Genomic DNA, 13,923 nt, shown 5'->3' on the forward strand with positions numbered 1-13,923 from the left:
CTTTAGGCCTTAAACTCTTGACTGCGTTGCGTCACCTCCCTCCTCCTGTCTCCCAGCAGCTGTTTGTATCAATAAACCCCAGCTGCCTCGCATGAGGCTGATAAAATAACATGACCCTGATACCTCCAGCGCTGGCCGGTCACTGCAGGCAGCCTGTGCTTTGTGAGGGCTTTTTTCCCCACTGTTTGGCTTTCTCTGCAAAGTGCTGACCTGGTCACAACTTCACACAGGATTGACTGTGCTCCCTCCTGGGCCCTGTGGTGGAAGAATGACCTTTTAACCTTCGGTGAGGACAGCAGAGCGACGCCACATCGGCTGTAATGGGCTGACTCCTGTCAAGACACATCCTCTTCTCTGCCATCGCTTTATGAATCACATCGTGCCACCAGAATCAGACTGTTTGTATGAGAGCAATGTGACACTGCGCAGCCCCTGCCTGATTGTAGAAAAACTTCACTTTTTGCTTTATTCTCAGGACCACAGCAAACACCACACTTATACTGAGATTCATTATACAGTCTAAAAACAAAACTAATCAAAGTGCACCCTCTATCAGCTGGAAGGCTTTACAAGACGTAAGAAAAGATAATGGAGGACAATAGAAATCAGTATAACACAGAAATATTTAAAGTATATTAAAACTGTGCTTCAAAAGAGTACTTGAGCAAATGTGCTAATTTACACACCACCAGTTGAGCTACACATGCCCTCATCCAAAGGCATGAAGGTCAAATTAATACACAACCCTGGATTTAAAGTGTAAATGGGTTCTTATTGTAATTTTGTGAGGTCAATTTAAAACATCACTAGTTATTTTAATGTCTTGTGTGATATTTAAATGAATATAAATATAAATGTATTTATATATGAAGTGATTATTAAATGAAACCCCCTTTATAGCAATTTCCCTTACAACAATGACTGAAACATTTTTTGTAATGGATATATTAAAAATGCAGTTGGAATTATTTACAAATAATTGCATTCTGTTTTTGCACAGCATCCTAACTTTTTTTAAAGAGGTGTGCATCCCAAATCCTAGCAGTCGCTCATGTGCTCCTTAATCTCATGCTCCACAAATCCAATTAACTGTGGAAAAAGCACCAGGCGTTTTTTCTTGTGTTGAATAAATTAACACCTCCTTACCTATTAATGCATTATTCATTAGTGAAGAATCGGGTGAGCAGTTCTTTGAGAAAGGTGGATTTCGAGGTTTGTGGGTTTCCACTTGTGCGCAACTTTGAGCATGTAGTATCAGCTGACAACCACAAGATGGCAGCATATGGTAATTGATGAAAGCTACAGGAAGCAAAGAAGATGGTTTGTACGCCAAAAAGCAGTGAAGCAGTCCACAGGCAGAGCTCAGTGGTTCCTTCTTGCTGGATGAAGGAACACAAACCAGCCAAACTGGCATCAGCTGGTATGAAAACTTTCACCCTGCGTGATTTCCCCTTCACAGCTCAGTTTGCCATTGATAACTCTCCACCATCCTTGAAGGACATGTTTAGACTTTTACAAGTCTGATGAGCGCACTTGTGCATGAGAGTACTGTACGTATTCATTGTGCAGAATTAGACTAAAAATGCTCTTCAAACCTCAGTCGAGGCCTCTTGAGACATAAAGATGTTGGAATACAGTTACATTAAGTTGTGATTTTATCCAAAATGAAGAAAAAACATCATATAATTATAAATAAAGTGACAAAAGCAGTTCATTTACAGCAGTGCCATTTTCACTCGGTCCACAGAAGTATTTAACCTTGTGCTGTGTTCTTGATTAGCTTTGTAATAAGCTGGACCTGGCATTTTTAGGATTATACATCATTATAATCCTGTTCCATATGTCATGACATTCATAATGTAGGGGGAATTAAACAGTTTAAAATCGTGTAATCAAAGTTTATGAAAGCAAGAGCAGATTTCCATCAATCACAAGTCAAATTACAGTTCAGTTTTTGCACAGGAAGCGATTGTGGAAGAAAGGGATTGACATTTACTCGTGTGGTGTGTAAACATGTCGCACAGTCCTGAAACTCTGGGGGGAAAAACAGCCCCCAAGTGGGCCTGAAAATCTGCCCAGTCATTCGTGAGAAATGAAATCAAAGTCTGAGACCGTGTCCTTTTCTCAGACACAAAATTGCCTGATCTACTCAGAGACTCAGTCCCTATCATTCTACTGTTGGGTTCTAATTGCCAATATTTCTTATTGAACCATTCATCGGCTAGACAGAAACGTGAATGAGCTGTAAATGTGTCTGACAGTGTTCCTACGACCCGAATCCTTGCTGTTAGTTTAGGAGGTGCACTCAGCTTTGCTTTCATTAAAAAGATTTGTATGAATTACTGCTGTTTTATCCCCCACCCCACTGTACTAAAAACGACACCCTATATGAGAGTGAGATGCATTCTAGTGAAAAAATTAAAAAATCCAGTTAAAACCACTGTGCAGTCACTGGAGAGCAACCAGGAAACTGGATTTAGAGCTTTGTTATGGTGCTGAGAAAATACCACTACCACTCAGCTATGTAAACGCTTTAGAAGCATGTTATATGGCGGTCTTATCACAACCAGTTCACAAGTAAACAAGTCTTGACTCACTTCTGTTTTTTGCCAGGAAAATAAGAAGTAGATGCAGGAAATACAGTATATGAGGCAAAAACAGAGTTTGCACAACTATGACAAACCTCTTATTCTTCAACACAGCCTCAACTCTCCTAGTCAAGCTTTCTTCTCATTTCTTTAAGTAGGCTTAAGTAGGCTTTCTCCAGGAAGAACTTTCAAAGCTCTTCTTTCGATGTTGGCTGCCTTTTCCTTTATTCTCTGCCAAGATGATGATTGTTAATCAGACACTTTCCGAATGGTAATGCATGACGGATCGAATGCATCAGTGCCATTTGTTGGATTATGGGAAATGTAGGATTTAGCTGTGCTAAAACCTGACCCATACAGAAAAGTAACAAACATAATGATGATGGGAGCCTCTCTCATCAGCTTCCATTCTGTTCCTTATTTTTTTCTTTACTTTATAGAAGTGCAACACTTAATCACCCTGACCTCGAGTTTATTACAGAACATTAAAAAGTTCCACAAAAACAGCCCCCATAAATTTTTCAATAACAATGCTAATCACAAAAACAACATAATGACTAAGCCATAAAACTTCGCTCCAGGGGGCTGATTAATTAAATAAACAACAGACAACAAAAACGCTAATTGTCTGGCTTCATTCCTGTTAAATACTCAGTCACTGTATTGTTATGTGTAAGTGCACAATCGCACTCTGTGAGAAAGCTTGCGTGTGAATGTGCGTGAGAGGGAGAGAGAGAGAGAGACAAACACACACACACACTCGCAGAGACCACTGACCCCAATAATCCTCTTTCTCCCAGCATACACATCTCTTTCCTGGGTGGAGCTCCGCAGTTGTCATGGCAACCGGCTGAGAGGAGGAGGAGGAGGGGGGAACGAGAGCAGATAAAAGCAAACACTCTTGTTTCTCTGTGGGATGTAGTCATGACCAGTGAAGCGGCAGAGACATGCCGGGCCTGTGTCGAGACCGCGCTCATTACATTACTTATGTCTCCTCTCCTTCATTTTGCTGACAGCTCTCTCAAATGAGTGACTCGGGCAGCAGTGTGTGTGTGTGTATTTGTCTGTGTGTGTCTGTGCACGCCCGTCTGTACAGAGGGGGGGTCCTCTTGGCACCCTCCTGTCCTCATCACGGGTGCATCTGCCCTATCCCTCCCCCACACGTGGTACTTCTCTCCCACTCTCATCTTTCTCCTTTCACCCTTCCCCATCTCTCCCAACCAACTCACGACAGCTCTCTCGAACCTGTTTCTCTGTTTTGGGACGATGAGACCACGCCACTGATCACCTTCCCGTTCCCTCGCTGTTTTTACTCCCTTTTAAAAACTTCTTTAATTGTGCTGTTAAAGTTAAAAAGCTCCCCAGACATTGCATTTTAAGAACATTGCAATAATTCCTTTTTTTTCTTGCTTCAGTTCATTTGATCATTTAAAACTCAAAGGTGCTCCTTTGGCACCGAATACAACCAGTGCCTCTGAGTCATCTTCATACCCCTGATGATCTCTGAAGACTAATCAAATGTTCAAACAGTAGGTACACACGATAGAACGATCCCACTGACTCGTCTTAAAGGCCATTTTAATAAAAGTAAATGTGTTTCCTAAAACAAATTCCCTGCCTAAACAAAACACAGTTCCCCTGCAGATATGTCCTCCTCCCTTCTAAATGCCTGCTCATTATTTGCCTTGGGTGGGCTTGCTCCTCAGCCACCAATATTACTTATTTGTACACCACTTCAATTATACATTAGATAAAAGTCTCCTTGCTCTGGATAATTACTGGTTCGCAGCGGGAGACAGTGATTCAGGGGCTCGAACAAAATAGAGGGAGATAAACACAAAAGCGCTTAGCAGCTGATTTGTAGGAAGAAACTGATTTATAGGCATGAATTATTTCTTTAGAATCTCTATAAGTAGAAATGATCATGTTTGGCATCACCTTTTGTGATCTCTACATTTGTTTTCTTCTGAAAATGATGTATCTTTAGTTTTTACTACTGACTCATTCCTGTTAATACTAATTTGAGTACCTGTAGTATGATTGACAGTATATGTCGCTTCACTCCAGTAGAAAGGCAGAACTAGGCTGTTTGTATAGTAACGCTAGGGGTTGAATCTTTGGACCTATTTTATACAGAAGCTACATAAATACCTTTATCCTACCAAAACTCTAGATCAGTGTGCACATACTCCACTATGCCACCCCACACACAACATGCTGTGATGCTGTGTCATTATACCAACTCTGCACCCTGGACAGGCAAACCTGTCACACAATAAAGAAAGACTCACACAGGTGCCAGTTGCCCTGAACTTCAGTGTGCAAATTCTATTCATCACTATAACCACACCAGAGACTGATAAAAAGCTAATAAATATATTAAAGGACCATGTTCAGTTTGAAATCCGTGTTTTTATGCGTGGCCTCTGCTTGAAGCAACTGTTGTTGGGATTTGGAAAGTATTTAAGTAAAAGTGAATTGAAATGAACTGAATCACTAGATTATAATTTGGCTATTGTTGTGAGACTGAACATAAATAGTTTGCCCGTCTCTCTGCGTTGGCCCTGTATCCTGTTTCTCTGTTCATTATTCTTCTGATTGGCTGTTGCTTGTGAAAAGAAAGTTTGAAAAGCAGATGTGCGGGGATTCTGTGCCAGATGTGTCTGCCTGAAATAACCACATGGTTTCATTCTTTTAAACTTTGGGTGTACTCTATTTGATACCCCTGAGTTTAGATCAGAGGACTGAAGCTGCTGTGGGATCAATGTAAAATTTTGTTTTTATTGTAAGTTACTTTGATTTTAACATACAGTTTATTTAGGACTACAGCAAGTTGACACAAACACTCCTGGGATGGGAAAAGACCCTGGTTAGTACTAACCATCACATGTCACAAATCTCCAGTCTCTAAATGTGCAGGTTGCTGAGTTCCACCCTTTACCCAGATTATGACACCAATGCACATTATAAAGGTTTTTAGATCTCTACAGAGATGCTTATTTGGGTTCAAGTCTTGACTTGCATACACAGAGTGGACCTGAAGCCACTCCTTTGTTGTCTCAGCTCTGTGCTTAGGATTGTTATCCTGTTGGAAGATGACCCTTCGCTGCAGTCCGATGTCCACAGTGCTCTGGAGCAGGTTATCATCAAGGACTGTAGATTCAGCTTTCCTTTGACCTTGACTAGTTTCCTAGATCCTGCTGCTGAAAAACACCCTCACAGCATGATGCTGCCACCACCATGCTTCACTGTAGGGATGGTATTGGCATTCAAGCCAAAGAGTTCAATCTTTTTTTTGTTTCCTATGGTCTGAAACTCTTTCAGGTGCCTTTTGGCAAAGTCCATTTGGGCTGTCACGCACCTTTTACTGGGGAATGGCTCGAGCTTGGCCACTCTACCATACAGGCCTGATTGGTGGAGTGCTTCAAAAATGGTTGTCCTTCTAGAAGTGAAGTGAAGCTCAGTCAGAGTGACCATCAGGTTCTTGGACACATCCATGACTATGGCCCTTCTACTCCAACTGCTCAGATTGGCCGGGTGGCCAACTCTAAGAAGAGTCCTGGTGGTTCCAAACTTGGATGATGGAGGCCATTATGTTCACTCAAACCTTCAATGTAATAGACGTTTTTTTCTGTACAATTTCCCAGATCGCTTCCTCAATACAATCAAGTCTTTGGGGTCTACAGACAATTCCTTGGACTTCATGGCTTGGTTTGTGCTCTGACATGCTGACTGAATTTACCACAGGTGGACTCCAATCAAGTTCTAGAAACATCTGACAGATGATCACAGGATGTACCGGAGCCCAGTCTCGAGTGTCTCAGTAAAGGCTGTGAAATCATGTTATATTTTTGTTTTTTATGTCTAATAAATTTGCAAGAGTTTCAAGCACATATTTTTAAATTGTTTTTATGGGCCACTGTGTGTAGAATTTTGAGATAAAAAAATGAATTGAATCCATTTGATTAAATGCTGTAAGATGATAAACGGGGAACAAGTTAAACAGTGAGAATACTTTGTGGATGCACTGTATTTTTACCTGCTCCCTTATTTCCCAAGGTAAATAAATCGCTGCAGTGGATGGCTCAGCATGGTTGCCATAGATTTTATGCCAGCTGCCATTCCTGAAACAAACCTCCCATTTTCACTGGCCTTGGTGCCAGCCTGTTCAGAGAGGTCATTCTGTTATGTTAGTAGAAAAACAAATACTTTGTGAGATTATAAGTAAAAAATCTAGAAATTTAACAAGTCAAAGTGTGAAATTACTTTTAGTGTGCTAAGCTAGGTTAATAATAATAATAATAATAATGGATTGGATTTATATAGCGCTTTTCAAGGCACCCAAAGCGCTTTACAATGCCGCTATTCATTCACTCTCGCATTCACACACTGGTGGATTAGGTTAGCCAGTTTCTTTATTTAAATTCTAAATTGAAAGAGCAATTGGTTCCTGCTAAGGGTGGGTTGCAGACTTAGGTTGTGTGATGTCCTACATAACCAAAAATATGCCTCCTATTTCTTCTTCTTCTTCTTCATAGAAAAAAAAAGTGTATTAGTATCATATTCTGCAGTCAGTGTATGAGGTAGGTGGCAGTGTGCCTGAAAGACCCACCCAAAACCCAGAAACTTGTGCTGTTTCAACAAAAAAGTCCAAAAAACGAGGCTTTATCTTCTTTTGAAAAGGGATTAATGTATGCACAATCACAGCAGTGTCCTTGTGGATTTGTCCTTAGAGAAAAAAGTTTGGAGAAGATAAAAAAATAATTGTGTAAAGCCGAGATTGCTGTAAGCCTGCTCAATGAGATCATCACATAAAATAAGAGGGTGGTTAAGGACTCCCAAAACTCCTGACTTGCATTGAGTGGAAATGAGTCTAACTTTAGAGACTAACAGATCAGACTTAACCCTCTGGGCTTGTTGATACCCTTTCAGCTTGTTCGTGGCCAAAAGTGGCCACCAAAAGATTAGGTCTGCAATTTTTCATTATTTTTATGGGGTTTTTTGCCATTTTTTCTGCATAAAGCTTTTAACTAACTTCAGTTCTTTTCATAAATATAAAATAGTTATTACTTTTTACATTTTAACCCTTTAAACACCAGTTTGTTTGTCCATTGCACTAGCTGGAAGACAACCTCAAAATCTCGCAATTTTATATAATTGCATTGCTACTGAAATTTCTTGTATTATTAATAGTAGAGTCTGGGGCATGTAATTGATTCACATCAACGTTGATTATAATGCATTGTTATTTTTGTGCAGAGAGAGCAAAAACATAAAAACTCCCTCTCAGCTTGTTCGTGTCCAAAAATGGCCACCCGTTGTTTACGTTTACGAAATGCTATCAAATATTAAATATGCTATATTAAGAAAATATTCCACTTTTTTTGACTTGATTTTTTTAGATTAGCATCAGTGCTGTTCATGAAAATCAAAATTTCATTCAAATTCAGAATTCTAACCCTTTAAATACCAGTTAGATCACATAATCCTAGGAACTCATAAATGGAAAAAATCACAAAACCCCAATTTTTTTCCAAATAAAACATGCAAACTGAATTATTTTCTAACCATGATGGAGGTTAGATGCATAGCAATAAGTAACAGTATCAATGAGTTTTATGCATCTGTGTTCTTTTGTGCAGTAACAGAAAAACAAAAAAACTCCCTCTCAGCTTGTTCGTGGCCAAAAATGGCCACCCCCTGTTTACGTTTACAAAATACTATAAAATTAATATATATTAAAACATTTTTCTACTTTCATTGACTTGATTTTTTAAATTAGCACTGCTCCTAGTCATGAAAGCCAAAATATAATTCAAATTCAGATATCAAAACTCTTGAATACCAGTCAGATTATGTATTATTATAGTAAAAATAGTAATAAAGTATAGTAATAGTAATAAAGTTCACAATTTTAGCATATGAATGATGAAACCTAATATTTCTTTTTATCATCATTGCAGGTCAGTAACTGTAACAATGATTTATTTATTTTTTTATTTTTACTTTTTTTTGGGGGGGGGGCTGGCTTTTGCACCTTCTTCTCATTTTGTTGGTGGGGTGTGGGTCACACTCTGGTTCAGACTACTGTATCTTGAGATCAGTGGCAGAAGTGGCTGAGAATAAGGGACATGGGTGTCTTGCAGTTGTTGAGGTCACCAGCATGTGTCCCAGCTCTCCCAGGATCACTCTTCATCTGTAGGTTGTAGAGGACTCCCCCACTTCAGTGAGGTTGTTCCGGCCGGACAAAGACATCGTTTCCCAAGACATCCAGGAGATTGGAGAAAAGAGCCAGCAGCCATCAGTTAGTTTTCCTTCTACAACTCGAGGTGCCAACATCCTCTCTAAGTTATCCAAGCAATATTTGTGCCTATTGTAGTCCAGGATTGCTTCTTGCTTTCACGCATCCTTTATTCCCCATCACTGACTGCTGGTTCCTTGTGTGTTGCTGTCAAAAGAAGCACATTCCTCCGTTGCTTTGGCATGTGGGATATCGCCGTGGTAGTTTTGGTGAAGCCAAAGACAGACAACAAAATCTTCCTCTGTTGCAACTGGAGGAGCTGGGGAGGAAGCTCTGGGTTGTTTCCCCTGTGCCAGTTTTCATCTGAGGCGTTCCTCTGCCAAGGTGCCCGAAGGAAAGACGTTGTCCTCGGAGCTCCTCCGTCAGTTGGAGTCTGAACCCCATGCCTTTTTTTACTTCCTGAGAACTTCCAGTGTTGTCATCCAACGTGCTATGTATTGCTTTATTCTGGTTTAGGCTCACATCTCCACTTCATCTATAATCCTCTAATCCTCACACCTTCGCCTCCCGTGCAGGTTTGTAAGGGTGCACAGCAGCTAAAAGATCTCCTTTGTTATAAAAAAGTCACTCTGTATGCAGGGAACTGCATACAGGGTGACCCCTGGTATGATACCAGTGGGTACTGGATTGTAGAGCAGTCTCTCTTCAGTGGTGGGACCCACATGGTTTTCCTTTCATGAGGGATCCAATCAGTCGCCGGCTCCTCGGTCTCAGAAAATGCTCCTTTGTTCTTTTCCATCAGCTGCTCGGCCTCCACCTCCATGCCCCCCCCAACCCCAATCCTCCCCCAAAGAAGAGGATTCAGGCCCTGGCTAGTACTCATCATCAGTGGTGATGCAGTCAGCCTCTTTGGAGATTGTCCCCTCATCTTCTGGAGAGGAAGTTTCTTCATCTTGGGCAGATGTCTTTTCTTCAAGGGCAGAGGACTGCTTGCTGTCTTTGCTCTCTGTCCAGATCATATAGACAGTGCTTGAAGCAGTGATGACCTTCTTGCCATATAGTCAGAATAAATGATCTGGAAGCTGTTAGGCTGACTTACAGCAGTAGCTCTGTCTGCACCTGCATAAACTCCAGGACACGTTTACAAACAGTGTTTGTTGTTGTTTGTGCTGCAGCTGCAGGTTTGAACTCTGCAAAATGTCCTGTGATTGGGTTTTTTTGTTTTGTTTTTGTTTTTGTTTCTAGAGTTAATATTTTGGGCATGGTATCTTTTTATGAAAAATATAAGAGTAAAAGTGCTTTTAACATGTGCTTCAAAGCTACGTTTGACTGGGAACCTCAAAGCTCAATAACCTGCATCCACAGAAATTCACTGCAGCCTATGTAATGTTTGATGCGTCATTATTTATTCCAGTCCATCTTGCAAATACATGTTTGTGCTGCAATGTCATGCACAAACACAAACTATTAGATCCTTAAGATCAAACCTATGTCAAAATTGTTTCATTATTTTGGTCCATTGGAGTGTGGTAAGCCATCAAAGGCTGCTACTAGGAACTCGGAATATTACATGAAATCGCTTGCTTGGCCAAAAATGGGTAAATGATGTAATTTGGTAAAAAACATTAAAAACTACAATTTTCATGTGTTGAGTTTAGAATGAAAGCAATTTTACCTAAATCGCATGATATAGTACTGTCAGTAACAAGGAATCAAAAAGGTGGTTATAATGGGTTACAATTGGCCAAAAATGGCCACGATAGAGTCAAGAGGAACAATTTGGTGTATAGTGAATATTATTGACATTATTAAGGAGCTGATTTGAAAATTAAAAAATCTGAAAAAAATACACACCTTAGGGAAGTTTCATTCCATTTGCATTAACAGAACGAAAATGGTTGAAAAAAGAAAAGTGAAGTGGCCACAAATGGCCAGGATAGAGCAAATCAAAAAAAAAAAACTTTGGTAACTTTCAGCAAAACAGAGCAATACTTTCTCCAGCTATGAAGCAGTCAGTTCAAAGTAAGAGCTTTCATGCTGTTTTCACTTGTTCTACTAATGCATTTGAAGCTTCTTTTATCATCAGCAAAGTGACACACAAAGAGCCAGTCCTTCATCTCCCCCCACCTCCCCGTTCCCCTTTTCCCCTTTACTGTTTCTTACTGTATGCTTCTTTATCTCACTAACTGCTCTAATTATTCAAAATCACTCTTTGCCGCTTCTTTTCTTCCTCCCTTCGCTCTGTTCTGATGTACAACAGGGATTTCTGTAATGTTGCTCGGCATGAAGAATAAGCTGACCTAAAATGTAATATTGAGACAAATGGGGAGAGATAATGAATGGGTTCTGAATGAACACCAATCACAAATAATTGATAATAATGAGTTGTTTGTATTTTAGAATGATAAATGAGGATGGAGGATAAAGGAAGAGTGCAAAAGCCAGTGCAGTATTATGATGGGGCATAATCTTGTCGAGTCGTGGTATATTTATGATGGGTGGATAGTGAAGAATAACTTTGGCCTTGTCAACATAAAAGCAAACCTGAGGCCACAATGAACCGGCTGATTTAAAATGATGCAAAGATGGGGATTAAAAAAAAAATGCATTGAGCTGACTGTTTCGTGATGACAGCAGGATGCACACATGGTTTTGTAAAGCCAAATAGGTCAGAGCTTTGTAGAATCTCAACAGGTCCACTTTGCAAATACTTTACAGTGGGATTTTTTTTCCTTTTGAAAATCCAAAAACTATAATCCCTCAACTATAAAAGCTATGGTCAAGTTTTCTTTGTGTCTCCTGTCACCCTGTTTGCCCATGTGTGAGCTTCTCTATGGTAGCTTCCTGTTTTATTTTGGTAATAACGTCATCTATGCTTCTCTTTTTGCTTTGTGTCCTTTTACCTCCATGATCAACTGCCCCACCTTGTTTTCAGTTACTTTTCTGTGTATTTCCAGTCCTCCCTTTTCCCATCATGTTGGTCAGCCTGTCCCTCAACATCACTGTGGTGGGAGCACACAGCTGCTGTGTGTCTTTATTATTGCTTTGGTGGGATTCCTGTTTTTAAAAAAAATATTGTTTTTGTTAATAAAGTTACCTTTTGTTGATCACTATGACCGTACCAGACGACAGATGAATTCAGACACTTTGCTGTGGTAGTCCGGATTGAGTACAAGTTCAGGTTGTTTGCTTCATTTATCCTGCAGACGTCTAAAACTGATTGAAATCTACCCGTGACAAACTCAAGGGAGAGAGATACAGTCTAGACAAAAGTAGGGAAAAAAGTTGTTCAGCAGCACAGTGAATCAATTTATTGTGAAATGGAAGGCCCATTCCAGAAAGTGAAAACTTTTATTTTGTTAACTCTGACAAGAGAGGGAACTCAGAAAGAGAGTTAACTTAAAGTCTGAGACAGTTACCCGGGTAACCTAACCTATTTCATTGTCAGGTTTTCTTCACCAAACCCTGAGTTTCCCTCTGATTCCATCAGTCAGCTGCTCATTCACAGTTGATATCAAAGCACAAGCAGGACCACTAAGTCGCACAAATAGGTCTTTAAAAAACAGGAAATCCTGGTTATTAGCATGTTCTCAGTTGCCAATATAAGGACGGAGACAGTGAGAAGTGTGCATTATGGGCTTTTTATCAGTTTAGATAAAAACCTAAATGCTACATTGTTCTAAATCTGTGACTCTGTGGGCATTAGGGTAGCTGTCAGGTTGTCAGACAGTTCCTCTCCACTCAAACATTCATTATGCATTACTGAACTACTGTACTCTCCATGCTGTAGTCAGTCACGGTTGGTAAAGCCATATTAAATGCAGTTTGATGTAAAGTTTGGAATCCAGGCTGCAGATGTCACGGATGCGTCTGGACCGCATTTTTGTGCTAAAATATGTTCCCGTGTTAATTACAGTTAATATTCAAAGGCAAAATCTGGAAGGATTCCAGCATCTGTTAAAGAAACTTCAGGGTGGGTAAATGATGACTGACTCGTCCAAACTGACATGCTTTTATATTAATCGGTCCCCTTGGATTAAAATGGAGGCTGTGCTATTCATTTATCAGCTGCCACAGTGAATCAGGGAATGGCATCACGAGTTTGTTTCTCTACTCATGCACTTAACTCAGGATGAGCATGCTCAGAGTTGACTGAACCTACTGTGATCAGATTTTCTGGGACTAAAAACTTAATGTTTTCCACCCCAGATTTAACTCAAACTCAGAGTTTAATATTAAACTCTGAGTTTGCTTGACTTTCTTTCTGGAACACGGCCCAGGACTCTTTATAGAGTTGGCCATCTGGTTAAACCAGGCGACCATCTCGGCAGAGTTCCATTAATCAGGCCTTTGAAAGACACACGGCAGCCTGCATTTAAAGTGTCCAGGCGAAATATGAGAGCAGGAGAAAAAAAAACTGTGAGGATGAAGAGTATGAAGAGTAAAATTTAACAGGGGGTCTTGTGGTGCTATCGATTAATCTGCTTTTATTTTCTTAATTAGGCAGTCAAATCAATAGAGAAAACGTCAGAAACAAAATCTCAGATGTCTTGCTTTGCTTGACTTTGACTCTAAAACAGGGGTGGGCAACTCCAGGCCCCGAGGGCTGGTGTCCTGCAGGTTTTAGATCTCACCTTGGGTCAACACACCTGAATCACATGATTAGAGAACTTCAGGACATGTTGAGGAGCTAATTTAGCCATTTAAATCAGCTGTGTTGGTTCAAGGACACATCTAAAACCTGCAGGGACACCGCCCCCGAGGCCCGGAGTTGCCCACCCCTGCTCTAAAACCTGATATATTCAACTTAAATTACAATTTTATATTTTAATACGTTTTATAAAGCTGTGTCTTTCTACTTGAAATGTCCCCCAAAACATTAATAGATTATCCAAAAAGTTGCAGATTTGTTCTGTGGCTCCTGATGAACCCTTTCTCTCTGCTGTACATCATACTGAAAAATCATCAGTGAGCAACAAGACTATGAATGTGCGTGTTTTTTTAACACATCCCTTAAATATCCTCAAAATCAAAAACAAATATTTTTATTTATGTTTACTATTATTATTACTACTCTGACAACCCTTTTTTAAT

This window comes from Astatotilapia calliptera, chromosome 6, assembly GCF_900246225.1.
Source record: "Astatotilapia calliptera chromosome 6, fAstCal1.2, whole genome shotgun sequence".
In the NCBI taxonomy this organism is placed as follows: Eukaryota; Metazoa; Chordata; class Actinopteri; order Cichliformes; family Cichlidae; genus Astatotilapia; species Astatotilapia calliptera.